The following is a 14,645-nucleotide window of genomic DNA, read 5'->3' as shown; positions in this document are numbered from 1 at the left end:
ATGTTTGTGGTGATGTCCTTATAAATTCAAGCATGGATTCTGAAAAATACTTTTCCTTCGCGTCCTTTAGTTTACATTCCAGGGTACGCGATAGTTCTTGAATAAGTGTGGTATTGCGAGTTTTTTTCTTGCGGCTGCGGGCTATCTTACATTTGAGTTGAATTATTTCTCGGGTCACCCACGGGTTTTGTCTTGCCACGCGCTTAACCCTCTTTAGAACAAATCTATCCAGACAGTAGAAAACTACACTTTTAAATTGATTCCATAGTTCATTTAAGTCTTCCACACCCTCCAGAGAAGAAAGATGTAGTTATAAATGGTCGAGAATACTAACGTCATCGGCTCTGTTAAAGTTATACACTTCCGTGGTTAAGCACTTTGCGGTTCTGCACGTTGTTGTGACTTTGCAGGATAGCAACACCATCTTGTGACCTGACAGTCCGTCTTCAACGCTTACTTCATAATTTGTCAATTGCTCAGAGACAAAAATTAAGTCAAGTATAAAACTAGACGACCCAGTTATTCTTGTAGGTTCTTGAACCACCTGCACGAGATCGTTACAAAAAGCGATGTCCAATAAAAGTTCGCCATAGTTGGTTTCATTTGGTCTGGTACTAAGTCATCCCACTTAACTCCGGGTAGGTTAAAATCACCAGGAATAATCATTTTGGAGTGACCGGTAACATTTTGTTGTAGGTAATCTTGAATAGCCTCCAGAAACGCAGTTGGGGAATCAGGAGCTCTATATACTTCACCAATCATATAGGTATGTCCACAAAACGTCATTTTGCACCACAAGCTTTCAGTATCAGCGCAGTCGGCCATCAAGATGCAGGCTATGTTATTCTTATAGATAATAGAAACTCCACCTCCACGGGATCCTCTGTCTTTCCTGATTATTTTGTAGGATGGCGGAAGGAGCTAGGAATCACTAGTCTGGTCGTGCAGCCAAGTTTCAGTAACAACAGCAATATGTGGATTATGTACTAAAAGTAGGTGCTCCAGTTCGTCCACTTCATTAACAAGGCTTCTCGCGTTCAAATTAATAAGCCGAAGGCATTCTTCCTTTTCAATTTTTTATCGTCATTTATTTCCCGACCGTGAATCATGTGAATCCGTGACTTTTTCGCGACAGCCAACAGCATCATTCCAAATAAACATCTCGTCACCGATCTGCATCTTACCGTGTACAAGCTTCACACGTAATCTTCGGGACCTTTCTTCACTTGCACTTTGCCAGATTCGGTCTCTTGTATAAAGTAGCATGCGAATAATCACTGGACACCGATATCTTGGACCCTTTGAGTTTCTTGCAATTTTGGAGCACTTGAACTTTTTCATTGCAATCATACAGTTTTATGATGACAGGCCGACATTTACCTTCATTTTTTTCCGAAGTCTATGAATTCGCTTGACCGTGTTCACAGTCACGCCTAGCTGTTGTTGAAAAACGTCAGTAATTACCTTAGTTTTCAAGTCATCATCTGTTTCGCTGCCAGTTTCGGGAATACCAAATACTATTAGGTTGTTTCTTCTAGCTCTATCATCAAGATCTGTTATTTTAGTCTGTTGGATGTGAACTAAATCTTCTAACTTTTGAACCGTTCCCTGTAGCTGAACAATATCTCGATTGCCCTTCTGAAGGGCGTCTAGAGCCGTTTCAAGGCGGGTGATCTTTGCAGCCATTTCGTCCTGTCTTTGTTGGGACGTAACCTGGTGTTCCTTCACTTCTTTAATTTCACTACTCATTTGCTTTTGATTTTCAAGAACTTGTTTAACCATTTTTTTCTAGTGTTGTATCCGGGCCCGGATTTAACTCGACGTCCCCAGAAAGGAGCAAGAATAAATTATCCTGACACTGCAAGGCACAGGCAAAAAACACTCGTGGGCCCGGCAGAACAATAATACATCGGTTGTCAGATTCGAAACACATGCAATCGCCTTCACTAACCTGTTCTATCACGAAAAGAAGGGGCATGTTAGATAACTTGTCGCTCGGACGGTTGCCGTGCCCACTGACGAAAGCTGCTTCGGGCCGTGCTCTTGTACCCTTCTGGCCTTGAGTCATGGTTGCTGCTTGATGTCTGTGCAATACGCCGATGCTGACGTGCGGTAGCAACGTTTGCGCTTGGTTTGGCTTTGGAAGTCTTGGAACGATGGTTGCCGCCCCCAATGCAGGAACGGGACATGCGGTGCACAGCAGCATCATCTGTTGTATCACGAAAAGATGGGGCATGTTAGATAACTTGTCGCTCGGACGGTTGCCGTGCCCACAGTATGCATATATATATATATATATATAAAGTTGAAAATCCCAAGTCAGAGAAACAAAGACACGGTAGGTTTATGTCAACGTTTCGGCAAGAGTCTTGCCTTCGTCAGGAATATATATATATATATATATATAACTTTTTCGCATGAAGCAAGACAAAAGTGTGCGTTTATGTTTGAACGACGGGCACCGGCGCACCGATGGCCGGAGGGACCGATGAGATGACGTCATTGAGGTCCTCCAGGCGGAGATCAGTTTGTTTTGTTGTATTGTTCCCCTTAAAGCCACTAAGAAATCCCACAAAGGGGGCCACACATAGCCACATACAGGTTAAAAAGACACAAGGTGTGGCTTGTTTTGCTCAAGCCTCTTGCTTCCTGATTGGTCCTTTGGCGTTTTTATCATCTAATGCCGCAATCTCATTGGCTTCAAAGCGATAAGGAGATGATCGGGACTCGCCAAGCAGTGCAAACCCTAAGATGTCAGTGGCTACGTTTACATGCATTTGACCATAGGACATCGAATTGAGATTTGATTACAATGATTGGGGAGAAGGCAATGCGAGAGGAGGATTGGTGGAGGGTGATTGATTCACTACCCATTCGACGGGTTTCGGCTGCATTTCTGTAAACGTAGATGGAGTGGCGCCACCTGGCGGCTTCTTGTCGTGACATAGTAGCAAGAATCACGTCACCGCTTCTGCGTATCGTTATGGCACGAGGTTTAGGTGGGTCGTTCACAATTCGTGTTTAATTCGTTATTTTGAACGAGAGTTTAGGGTTGCTTTTGACCGAATGCTTTGATTGTACTTCTCGTCATAATTAAACTCGAGCAGCACGCGAACAATGGTGTCGCGGCCTACGGAACAGGACTCAGTGACCCAGTTGACTGGCTTCGTGTTATCGTACACTGAAAACGACCGAATCGGTTATTGTCGTGGCTTCGGAGGCTTGCCAAGTAACCAAACAGTTAGATTCTGAATAACATAACTGCTGGAGCGAGTTTTTGTTTTTATTTTTTTAGATTGCAGCATTTAGGCGCCCGTTTCCGCGTGTAGTGGAATCGGCGTCTTCGTAAGCGCGCGCGTTGCATTATGGAACGTCACAGTTTCCCCGCTAAATTTAGCGGGGAAACTGAATTGGTGTTAAAGTCATGTGACGGCAGTTTTACCGCCAAATTCAGCGAGGAAATTGAATGCGCAGGGTTGCATTATGGGACGTCACACACCTATACACCAATACAGTTTCCCTGCTAAATTTGGCGGTTAATTGAAATGATGTTGAAATCACGGGACTATTTTCCCGCTAAATCTACCGGAGAAACAGATTTAGTTCCTAGGGGACGTGACACGAAGTCATGTGACGTCATTTTCTCCGCTAAATTTAGTGGGGGAATTGAAGCGGTGTTGAGGTCACGTGGCGTCAATTATCCAGCCAAATTTAGGGGGGGAAGCTGTAAGAGGAAGGGAGGGCATGGAGGAGGAGGACAGAACGATACGGAGGACGTGGGTACAAAGGAGGAAGATGGAGAGGAGGGTACAGAAGCAGTATATGACGAGAGATCTATATTTGTACATATATATACAGGGTGTTTTTTTAGGCTTTACAGATTCCTTTAAACAAAGCAGCGAAAATTACACTTAAGCGGTTTGTGCAGGTGAGTTATACGGTCAGGGGGACATTATGTAGGTGGCTACTCTTTGCGATAAGTCCGCTAATTAATTGAAATTCGTTAATTACCTTTTTAATCAGTGAAAATATACATAGGGTTCCAACTAGAAACGTACTGAGCGTCATCGAAAACAACTAAATCAACTTTTTTTAGAACCACTTGAAGCTCGTAGGAAATTCGGGGGCGCGTCAAATTTTGGAAAGTAATGATTAAAAAGTACCTGCAAGGCTGTTTTAAAGCGTGTAGTTATTTTTTAGATGAAAATATTTTTAATATAAAATTGCATATCAGGCTTTGAAAAAAAAATACGAACAATTGCCCCCTGAACACAGTTTGTCTCCATTAGAGGTACTTTATATGTATACAGTATAGTTTTGGTTGTTATGCCCTAAGTTTTTTAGCTTGATAAACCGGTCATAGGAAGTGTCCCCAGGCTTGGAAAGTGCCAAACTCTTGTTGTCGACAGAAAACAGAGATTTAAAATATTTTGATATGGGTGTAAATGTTCTTCAAATGCAGTAAATAAGAAAAAAACTCAGCTATGCTAGTTTTTTTTTTAATCTAATTGTATTTCAACCAGTAATCTTCTCACACGCCGGGAAGCCTGGAATGACCTTCGCCACTAAATACTTTCTCCCAAGTTCATCTGCATTTGAAACAGCAGCTAAGCAAAGCTGTTCTCACGGCTGTATACTAGTTGTCTTTATTTTGCTTTATTTTGCCTTGATATCTTGTTTATTTTTTAAATGTATTATTCTATGTCTTTTTCTTTATAATATTACGCACGTTTTGTTTTGTCTAGGTATTTCCTAGTATGAGTGTTATATGTTCTGTAAAACACTTCCCGACTGGATTCTCGAAGTTGAAATTAATAAAATGAAGAAAAATGTATCAGACTGAGTGCCTTCCTAAAACATTGTAATCCAATGTTATTAGAAGTAGTATCATGACGTGAACTGGTTATAAATATTGAAATGATCAGAAGAGATCGCTTGCTTTTCAGGTCAAAATGATGACAGGAGGAAAAACCGCTTTGTCTAAGCAACATCCTACAATGGTCGCTGGAAATTGCTAATAGTCCTATTTCACATTAACTGTTTGGTCTTATTGCTGGATCTCATACTTATACCTTAATTCCTAGAAATTAACCCGTTCAGTTTTAACGTAGAGCTACGTCCTTCTCCGCGCTGGGAAGGGGGTGCAACGCTGGGTGGTCGATGTTAGTAAAACTTGGTCACGGAAGTGACGTCACGCAGATAACACCATAGAGAGTCGCGCAGTGCGCATGCGAGTCCTTTTTTATCTGCTTGCTCGTTTGTCGCTTTAACGAAACAAAAGATTTTCCTTTTTTTTATTAGTTCGTGCTCCTGTCTCACCAAAACGTTGATAGACGCCACTCCGGCAGCCGTGATTCCGCAGTCTTCGCTCATCGCTCTGGACAGCGGCCGAGCTCGCGTGCCCTGCGGTACGGGCCGTTCACGCGACTCTCTCGCGCGACTGGGCGAAGCGTGAACCCCCCTGTTTTTTCTTGTGCCACGTAGTGCCACCGACACGTAGTTCTACGGAAATGCACGAAGCGTATTACATGTATGCACCAACCAAGCTTTTACAGCGGAGCTGTTCAGGGCTAGTTCCACAAGATCGTGTCCCCCGCAACAAAATGAGGACACCGAACTCTGGACACCTACCGCCATCTATGAGCGACAGCGGCAAGCCACGTATCTGGTTGCCGCCGTTGCTCATGCATGGCGGCAGCCTCTCCACTCTGGTGTGCCGACTTGTGGCCGGTCATCACTTTCCATTGTACAGCTCCGCTGGTCTTCCTTCTTCACCAGAGTAGAAAGGCTGAAAGTTTTTTTTTGTGTGTGTTTTTAGGAATCGTTAAGTACTTACTTTGTATTTCCGTCCGACTTAACCACCGTGCACAATTTTTCTGAAGTACCGCTAGCTTCCATTTTAGTAGCTTTGAGGCATCCAACTGTAGTTCCTGCATAGTTCTGAGGTTTTCCTGGTAGGTGCGCTATATTGTGTGCAAAGGCTAATTTTCTCCAAGTGCTTTAAGAAACTATAATGAGCCAGGAAAATAAAAAACGGAATTCAAGCATTGTTTCATTTAGTTCGCCATGTAGTGAACATCATCTAGATATTGCTGAGCACGTTTGGCTATTGGGCAGTAGATCGAACTATAGGGGGCGCTTTGACCCGTTTGTTTCCCCACACCTCGGTGTTTGCTCAACACAAGGCCTTTGCACATGCCCACAGGCCTTATGGGCATGTCCATGACATCTTCTTCAATAGAGCCCGGGGCACAGTGTATTGTAAAAAAAAAAATAACAATAGATGAAGTGAGTTAAGTGCCGGATCTCTCCCGAAAGCGGTTGTCAGAGAATGCGAGATTGACCAACTTGGACTTTTGTGTTGAGCTGGGCACGTGCATGCTGCATTGTTCATGCTGGCCGGAGTGGTAGCAAGAGACCCTCCTCCCCCTTATCAGAAAATACGAACTCCAGCCGAACGCTGACGCCACGTTTAGTCATGTCAGCCGAGCACTGAGTCATTGTATCTGCTGTCCCCATCCGTGTAGCTCTAAGGATAACCGCTTGGGGCGCCCCTGGTCTGATCTCCTCCCCAATATGCAGACTTTCATGTGAAAATATTTAAAAAATATCTAAAGCAGCGACAAAAAATAAAATGTTCGGACCTTCTAATCGCTATATGGTATGAAGGAAGGAAAATGAGAAGGCAAACAGTTCGTCTAAAAAAGACTCACCATCCCACGCCAGTTTTTTTTTATCAATAAGAAAATGACACATGAAAAATGCGCTTGGCAAAAAACGAGAGACTGAAAAAATTATCATTTTTATCCCGAACTATCACGGCCCATGTTAAAGTGAACGAAGCAATTTTCTGTGTTCATATAAGCATTAAACAAAGGTTTCCATTGATTTGTCTACTTTTCAGGGCGCTCACCTGCCAGAAGAATGTATTATTAGGTGCTGGAATAAAACTTGTATGCCATGAAATAATGCATTTCTTAATTTAAAAAAAAGTTCAATATTTTGGCCGCCACACAAACATTTATTCACGAGAATGCGAATATTTCGGCACGTCCACCCGATATAAAAGATTTTCCAGGATCGCTGATAGCAACTCCACCCAAAAAGTCGACCCTATAGAAATGGCTGATATCGCTTTAGGGGGTCGAAATACGCTCCTACCCAGAATATCACGTCGAACCGGCGCCGCATTTCCGAATAAAAGCAATATTAAAAATGTTCAACCAGCTGGAATAGCGGCCGGACAACGGGTGAGCAAGGCTGGCGTGGGTGAGCTAGTGAAGCAACACTGCGCAATGACGTAGATTTCGTCCTATGCTCTCGTACGGCCGCCGCGGACGCTTCGTTTTCCGTGGCATTCTGCGATTCTGCTGACGGCAAGGGGTGCTTACCGGGAGTCGAGAACCGGGCTAGTTGGTAGCTACGAGGAAGTAAAAACACAGCACCGGACAAGTCTTGACTCTCAACGAAAAACAGGAAAATGAAAGCAAACTCGAGAACACGGAACCACACTAGTCCGATTACATGACGGCAATCACACGGAAAAATTAAAACGACCATGATCCCTAATTTTATTAGCAGGCTGGACACGGTAAGTGGTACGCTCCGTTTCTGCGTTCACATAAGCTTCCATCACGCAATGAGAAGTGTTATAACCAGAGATCGCGAGAGACGCAAAACAAATTGCGTTGTGCGCTCCGCTATCGTCTGAATACGTCACTTATTGGGGAGTTGTAGTAGATTGTGTTTTCAGGCCACGCTATTTGTAGCGGGAGCTCGCGCTGCCACTCTTATGCATGTTCGGAAGCGCGCACTCGTAGCGGTAGCGGGCCCTTTGAAAACGATGTGCTCAAACTCCCTATTGTTGTCATGCCTTTTTGGTCGCGGTCTATATATTTTTTTTTTCTTCGGAGCTGGTAAGGAGGAAGATGGTGAATGATACTCGAGCCGAACATGCTATCACGTTTGCAAGCAGGGCATCTATGAGTATTCACTGGGCGCCATATTTGTGGGTGCTGTTTAGAGCGCTTGCTCAGATCGAGCCCACATTAATAGGCTGCTAAGACCGGAAATCTTGAGGGTGCGGAATGCACGTTACAAAAGAACTGTGGAAGCTTGCCGTCAGCACGCGCTCAGCAGTCGCGCACACAGCTATGGCCGCCAGTGAATACTTCCTATAGGCGCCGTTCATGATGGCAAGCTCGTGCAATCGCAAGCCTGGCAAAGCTGCCTTCACGCGCAAAATCCACGGGCTTGCCCGCAAGGGGCATTAACGGCATATTTGCAATCGTCTATACTCTGAGCCTGGTATACTGAAGTCCGGAACAGCGGTGACTGGGCCTCACGGTAAGGCAACAAATCGTCAGCCATCGTGGCTCAAATCTAAGGCTCAGGAAAAGGGACAAATAAACCCCTTTCAAATCCAGTGCGCTATCAAAAGCGTTGCACATGGGCGAAACACTCCCTAGGTCGTCTTTCTTTAGATTAATTTTTATTTCATTCCTTGAAATAAGAATCATGTCAGACGATCAACTTTCATGGTGTAGATTTAATAATGCAACGACTCCATGCTTCCACTTTACTCTTTACACTAACCATGACTCTTTGACTTTGCAACTAATGATAAGCAACTAGGGCCGACTTGCTAGAAACAGCGTCTCAGCTGAAACTGGTGGCAGAAAGCAATGACAAATCAGCGCACAAGCTGAGCGGGACTCAAGCCACGTTTCAAGAAGCTCGCGCGCCCCACGTTTGCGCGGCCGCCGAAATTGAAATAGGTAGAGCGGCAGATAACAGACAAGAGGAGAACTCAAGCCCTCTATCTTGGGAAAAGTGGCGTCATTCATATTGGAAATGTTGAGACACGTACCGCACGCCACTTCTGAGAGGAACATGGCGTCTGAAATCTTGCTCAGTGCTGCGCTGTGCCGTCATGATCTTCCGAAGGGCTGCCCTTAGCGAAAAGTCGTTCAAAATCAGTAGACTCGAAGTGTACCGAAGTATGCTAAATGTATACTTTCAGTGCGGTCTTTGTACTGATTGTATACTTTAAGTGTACTTAAAGTATACTTACAGTAAAAATGGCGGTGGACTGAAAGTATACTCGTCCGTACAAAACTAGTAAATGTAGTAGAATCGTAGTGCCCGCGGTAAAAATTAGTTCAAAATCAGTATACCCAAAGTGCACTTAAGTATACTAAAGGTCTACTTTCAGTGCTTGCAGTCTATGCAAGCACTGAAAGCGACAAGCGTTATAATAACGGGTATATATATATATATATATATATAAACTGTTCACTCTCCAGTTTGCCCGCCCCTGCCTCGCGTGGTTCTTGAATCGAGCGAAAAAGTGCGAAATTTGATAAATAAATATCTTAAAGCCTCTTGCTGTTTCGTGAATAGTTTTGATTGTGTTGGGCTCCAATAACGAGTGCCTCTAAAACCGCAATAATAAAAAAAAGTAAATTTGCGGATTTTAATTACTTAAAAAAAAATGTTGCCACGGTTATTCACCCATGTAATGTCCGCCGAGTCGCACGACACACATGAAGAGTGCATCAACATGACACGAGCCCCCAATTTTCCTGAAACCAGTTGATTAAAAAATATCACCGGGTATAGCTGACATAATGTGACAAAGGGAGGCTTCATCTCTCATTTCACTGCAGACCACGTGGTCCAAAAGTTCCCCGGGGAAACACCCGGCACTGTTAGAGCACACTCACGTCGCAAATGCAACATGGACTTACGCCTAATAAAAAACACAAAAAGAAAAATTAGCCACATTGTACGCCACGGAAAGTAGCGTTATCTAACTTGTCAATAATTATTTTAGCTAGTCATTTCTACTATATTTATCAATTGAACAGTCTACTTTTATTGCAAAGATAGCTTTTATTTTCCCTGAGCTGTATTTGTTGCCTTTATTGAAGAATAAAAGTTTACTGTAAAACAACTGTTAGCACTATTCGGAAGCTGGGCGATCGAGGGCAATCGCACCAAGTGTTTAATGCTGCTGATGAAAAAGCATGCACATGACTTTGTTTGCAAAGTGCACCACTACTTGCGTGCTGCCTCATAGGCTAGTAGTCAAATTACGTTTGCAGGATTATCCGGTGTTTTTGTAATGCAGGTCTCAGCGTACTATACGCTGTTTCAGATATCTGCATCCACAGCAACCAAAAGAACAGGAGGCAAAAGAAACCACGGCGAATAATGGGGACATAAGATGCTCCACCTTGCATGGTCGCATGCACCGCAAATCAACTTCCAAACCGCGTAAGCGAAGTGATGTTATGAATGGAAGCTCGCTCTGAAATTGGCTGGAGAAATCGGCGCCTTTATGTAACAACCTCAAGGCTTTCACCGAAAGTGTATCACGGTGTAGATTTATCTTGCAAAACTCTAAGACATCTCAATTCCCGTCAAAGGAGATTGACAATTGCAGCAGCAAACAACACCGTCGATCGAGATTTCCACACTGTAAAAAATCGACGTAAATTTAACGTTATGATCAGTGTTCTTCGCGTAATTGATAAGACAGAAATTGAAATCCTACTTATTACTTTATTCAAGTTTCCGAGCCTGCCTCACTGTACACTTTCGTTTGTGATGATGGTGTGCCATTACATCCTGCGTAAAAAGAGAAGAGAAAATTACCCTATGCCACTCTATGATATAACATCACATAATTCGCTCAAAGGACCACTATGTGAGGAAGGCAAGATTGTAACAACTTCATCCTGACAAAAGGGCGAGGAAAATCGGAAAATATCGTTTCTGAAAACCTGATACCTGAAAGAAGCTCTAACACAGAGCAAACAAAATGATTGGCATTTTCTTAATGCCTCCTTTTCTTTTGCTGTGAACACACATACAAGTCCTACGCTATTACACATTCAGTGGTGGGGCTTTATTCATGATAAGCACCTTTTTTATATAACTTCGAGCTATTAGAGAAAAGATTCAATATAATGGGTCGGACATAAATGGTTGCTATGAACTATTTTATATATTTACACATTATCTGATATCATAAAAGCACTAGAGCAGGGTAGGGCTGTACTGCATCAATTATGAATTTCTAACCAATTAAAAGTTGGCATTTATTTAATTTATTAGTATTGGCTATTATTCTTTGACAAAGAATAACTGGGCGAGTTGGTACGTTGGTAGTCTTTCAACTCCATCGAATATTCAGGTCCTTTTAACATTTTTTTCGTGCTTTTGCTTTTTCTAACTGCTCTGCCTTTTGTAGCGGCTTTCGCCGCCACTAAAAAACGTGACATCCAAACTCACTTTATTCAAAACACAAAATCGCAAACTTGGAAAGCGTGCTGCTTCGGCATACGCAAAGAGATCGTCCGTCTCTACGGCACAGGCATCAGCACGGGCAAGAAATCATGCTGCTCGCTCTTGTAACGTTTTTCTCGCTCCCGCTTTATGAAACAACTCGGTGCCGAGAGACTGTTGGGACCACACGTCAGAACTAGCATGACCTGTGATTGCTTGAACTGCCGTCAGACTGTACTTGAACGCTCCGCAAAAGCGTCGTCGGGCGACCGTCGTAGGGACGGCGCCCAGGACAGGCTCTCGGCTGGCCCTCGGTTCCGCCGCACGCGAATCTTTCTCACCCTGCGGAGAGAGCCATAAATTTTGAAAATACGCTCTTCTCAAATAACGAAATAAAACCGGGTGGAGCATAGTGAGAGTCAAGCATAGCTTAGCAAGCACACGGTACAAGACAAATTTTGAAACAGCGGCGCACTTCGCAGAAACAAAAGGAACTTCCTCACCGTCGCTTGCACCAGTCGGCCATGACCGTCCGCCACTTGCGACGCTGCGTCTCACAGCTCTCAGTAATCGCTTGCTATTATTGAACACGGTATTCGTAAGTAAGCTGTCTAAAATATCCGCTAAAACGGCTAAAACGTAAAGAGGAAGGGATGCTCGAACCCTCCGCAAACTCTAACGGCGGCCGAACGGAAGCTGATTGCAATAGCGATGGTCTTGCGCAGTTTTCAAAGTCTCTTCTTTTTTTTTCTTTTTTTTTAAGACAAAACTAAGAAAATCAATATATTAATAATAATGTCACTTTATTATATTCGTAAAAAATTAACAAAACGTTTAGACTATCTTAGGTTTTATCTAAACTTTCGGTTTTCTTTTTCAGTGTAAAACCGAAACTATCTCAAGCAATTTCTCCCTTGTCGCCAAGGCTATTTTGATTCATCAGCGCATGCTTCCACCGCTGGGATTTCAGCTTTTCTGAAAGGATTGGCTCTCGCGGCAGATAAATAATGAGGGCAAACTCGTGTTTTGAAACAATGAGCGTGCCCGTCTTTTTTGACGAGGGAAAGACACGTTAAATTTACGTCGATTTTTTACAGTGTGGAACTCTCGATCGACGGTGTTGTTCGTTGTTGCAATTGTCAATGTCTTTTCAGGTGAATTGAAATGTCTTAGAGTTTTGCAAGATAAATCTGCACCATGAAACACTTTCGGTGAAAGCTTGAGGTTGTTACATGAAGGCGCCGATTTCTCCAGCCAATTTCAGAGCAAGCTTCCATTCATTACACCACTTCGCTTACGCGGTTCAGAAGTTGATTTGCGCTTCATGCGACCATGCAAGGTGGAGCATCTTATGTCCCCATTATTAGCCGTCGTTTCTTTTGCCTCCTGTCCTTATGATTGCTGTGGATGGAGATATCAGAAACAGCGTATAGTGCGCCGAGACCGGCATTACAAAAACACCGGATTATCCTGCAAACGTAATTTGTGTACTAGCCTATGAGGCAGCATGCAAGTGGCGGTGCACTTTGAAAACAAAGTCATGTGCATGCTTTTTCATCAGCAGCATTAAACACTTGGTGCGATTGCCCTCGATCGCCTAGCTTCCGAATAGTGCTAACAGATTTTTTACAGTAAACTTTTATTCTTCAATAAAGGTAACAAATACAGCTCAGGGAAAATAAAAGCCATCTTTGCAATAAAAGTAGACTTTTCAATTGCTAAATTTATAGAAATGACTAGCGAAAATAATTATTGACAAGTTAGATAACGCTACTTTCCTTGGCGTACAATGTAGCTATTTTTTTTTTAAGCCTAAGTTCATGTTGCATTTGCGACGTAAGTTTGCTATGACAGTGCCGGTCGTTTCCCCGGGGAACTTTTGGACCACGTGGTCTTCAGTGAAATGAGAAATGAAGCATCCCTTCGTCGCATTATGTCAGCTATACCCGGTGATATTTTTTAATCAACTGGTTTCAGGAAAATTGGGGGCTCGTGTCATGTTGATGCACTCTTCATATGTATCGTGCGACTCGGTGGACATTACATGGGTGAATAACCGTGGCAATATTTTTTTTAAGTAATTAAAATCCGTAAATTTACTTTTTTTATTATTGCTGTTCCAGAGGCAGTCGTTATTAAAGCCTAACACAATCAAAACTATTCACGAAACAGCCCCCAAGGGGCTTTCAGATATTTGTTTATCAAATTTCGCACTTTTTTTCCCTCAATTCAAGAACTATGCGCGGCAGGGGCGGGCAAAGCGGAGAGTGACTTAGCGGTTTTGACATGGCATATCGGTGATGGCATGTTTGTTTGTGTTAGTGAGAACTTGTCATACTGGAGTTCTGTGCATTATTTAATTTTCTAGTGAAGTTACAACCCTCATAAAGTGCTGTCGCATTCAGCATGAACGAAGTTGCACACTTTTGACAGCGTGCCTTTGGTGGATGCTTCAGCATCATACTTCCAACGGTTCGACTGAAGGGAATACGTAAGAATAGCATCCTGCGCTCTGTCCAGCGCGCTGTTTTTAATCAGGCGACGAAAGGCAGAGTTTTACTATGAATAACCCAAAATTCGCCACCTTTTCGCAAATTGTTTCAGTTGGGCTAGAGTTTATTCATAGCCCCTTTAAAATTGAAAATTCAACAAGGTCAATTACACTGTCAATTAAAAAATCTAATTAGACAACGAACTGTGTCGTTTATTTACTCGTCTAATGCCCGCCGAGCCCCACAAATATTCTGTGAAAACGGCATCGGCCTATCTATCTCGTTTTAAGTGTGTTGATGTTAAAAATCGCACTATATATACAGGGTGTCACAAAAGAAAATTTACACCATCTTTTTGCCGCAAAAATAAACAAGGCAACGCCGAACGCTCATTCTCCGCCCAAAGGTAGAGCTAGAGGTCACAACCAGATGCAAAAGTTTCAGCCCGATCCGATAAGTTAATCAAAAGTTATAAGTGATTTTCTGAAAATTTCAATGGGAAAATGGCGGCCGACGGAGTTTTCAAACACATGGGGCTCTATGGCACCAGAAACCGAAAACGGGCAAAAATGAGCTCCATTTTCCCATTGGAATATTCAGAAAACCACTTATAACTTTTGATTAAGTTATCGGATCGGGCTGAAACTTTGGCGTCTGGTTGTGACTTCTAGCTCTACCTTTGGGCGGAGAATGAGCGTTCGGCGATGCCTAGTTTATTTTTGCGGTAAAAAAGACCGTGTACATTTTCTTTTGTGACACCCTGTATATATATATATATACCCGTTATTATAATTTGAGGACACCGACTGCAAGCACTGAAAGTAGACCTTTAGTATACTTAAGTGCACTTTCTGTATACTG

General features: G+C 43.1%; 1 pseudogene; it reads right to left on the bottom strand.

Moving 5' to 3' along the window:
• The window catches only part of LOC115310587, a 108,648-nt pseudogene extending 106,412 nt beyond the window's left edge, over positions 1–2,236 (bottom strand).
• Between the last annotated feature and the right edge of the window lie 12,409 nt (positions 2,237–14,645).

The sequence above is a fragment of the Ixodes scapularis genome, unplaced genomic scaffold (genome assembly GCF_016920785.2).
Source record: "Ixodes scapularis isolate PalLabHiFi unplaced genomic scaffold, ASM1692078v2 PGA_scaffold5__190_contigs__length_132052651, whole genome shotgun sequence".
Lineage (NCBI taxonomy): Eukaryota > Metazoa > Arthropoda > Arachnida > Ixodida > Ixodidae > Ixodes > Ixodes scapularis.
This window is presented reverse-complemented; position numbering and strand designations above follow the sequence as displayed.